Here is a 1629-nt window from a genome sequence, read left to right on the forward strand (position 1 = left end):
TAACTGTTAACAGTAGTTATTTTGGGTAATGAAGTAACTAGTTTTTAAATTTTTCCTCTTTACTTATCATCTATTTTCTAAATAATCTGTGATATGTATTACCTTTATAGTAATATATTACTTTTATTATTAAAAAAAATAGAGCTACTTTAAAAAACAAGAAAGAAGCTAATATTTTAGTCTACAGGTTTCTAATTTCCAGTGCTAAAATGATAATTCTGTGTGTATCCTCATATGAGTAACAAAATCCAACCATCAAAGGAGAACCAGAATTAAAAAGTAAACTTGAATCTAAAAATTACATTGAAGTATCTGATTATCTAAATAATAACTTCTTTTAATATCATACTCTTCATCAGAATGAATGATGTCTGGAAAATTCTTTTCTTTCCCTCATCTGGTCATCTAATAAATTATATTTAAAAAATTTTTTTAACATTTAGAGAGAGTGAAGACAATGGTTAGCAGTCAATACCTTAGGCACTAAGCCACCAGAGGTCCTGTGATTTGTGCAGCCCATAAATAATATAATCATCCTCTGGTTTGATTATAATCAACAATCAGTCATTGTTTTTAATGGAAAAAAAAAATTATCAGCACTTAAGTCTTAAAGTCCTGCTTCTAAGTTACATTTTATTTGCATATTTCTCCCTCCAAGACATTTCCTCTAAGTTCTCAATACCAAAAGGATTGACTGACTCTTCTATTACTTTGGTTATAATAGTTATAAAGAAGGAATGGAAATGTACTGTTAATTTCCTCCAAGTTCAATGAATAAAAGCACAGACTGTAAATGTGACAGATCATCTAGTTCCAGCCCCACATTTTAGGAAATAAAAAAACTGAGTCCAAGAGGACAGATGATTTGAACAAGGTTACACAATTCATTAAACAGCCATGAGTAGTACATTCAGTCCTACTGATACACTGTCCACTTCATTAAGCTACAGATGAAAATACTTAAACATCATCTCAATTTAGCAGTAAAATTGCCACTGCAAGAGTAGCTATTCAATGTGTAAAAACCATCATTAATTTTTAAGACAGATTTCGCTCTCATATTTTGTAACAGATTTGACCTCAAAAACATTTTTTAATACCAAAAAAAATTATTTCAGTACTTGGGATTTTTTTTGGTTTTGTTTTCTTAATAATGCATGCTCATTATAAAAATATTTCCAACATCATGATGGAGATTAAACCCCATTTCCTTTACTACTGTTACACATCCTACACAAATTTGCAGTTGTTGCTGTTGTTGTTTTACACAATTTGACAACTTTAAAGCACATAATTTTAGTCCAGACATTCAATCTTAATTTTATATGCTACCAACAGATCAAGGAAATTTAGTCACTGGTAAAATAACACTTTGGAGGCTCTCTTCTTTGTATTTTTTTTTTTAACATCACATTTTTTGATTTTACATAAATACAAATTCTTGTTCCTTAGGAGCAGGCAGAGATTATGTATTCATTTTGCATATATGCAAAGATCATGTATGTTTGTTTAATATTAAACAATATATACTTAAAATCTATTGCTAGCATAAATTCTTATAATCTATAGGAGGTCTGGTAGCATAGTGCCTAAGGCACTTGACTGCTAACCAGAAGGCTGGCGGTTCAA

This window comes from Orycteropus afer, unplaced genomic scaffold (genome assembly GCF_000298275.1).
Source record: "Orycteropus afer afer isolate SDZICR_OR568_19922 unplaced genomic scaffold, OryAfe1.0 scaffold00309, whole genome shotgun sequence".
Lineage (NCBI taxonomy): Eukaryota > Metazoa > Chordata > Mammalia > Tubulidentata > Orycteropodidae > Orycteropus > Orycteropus afer.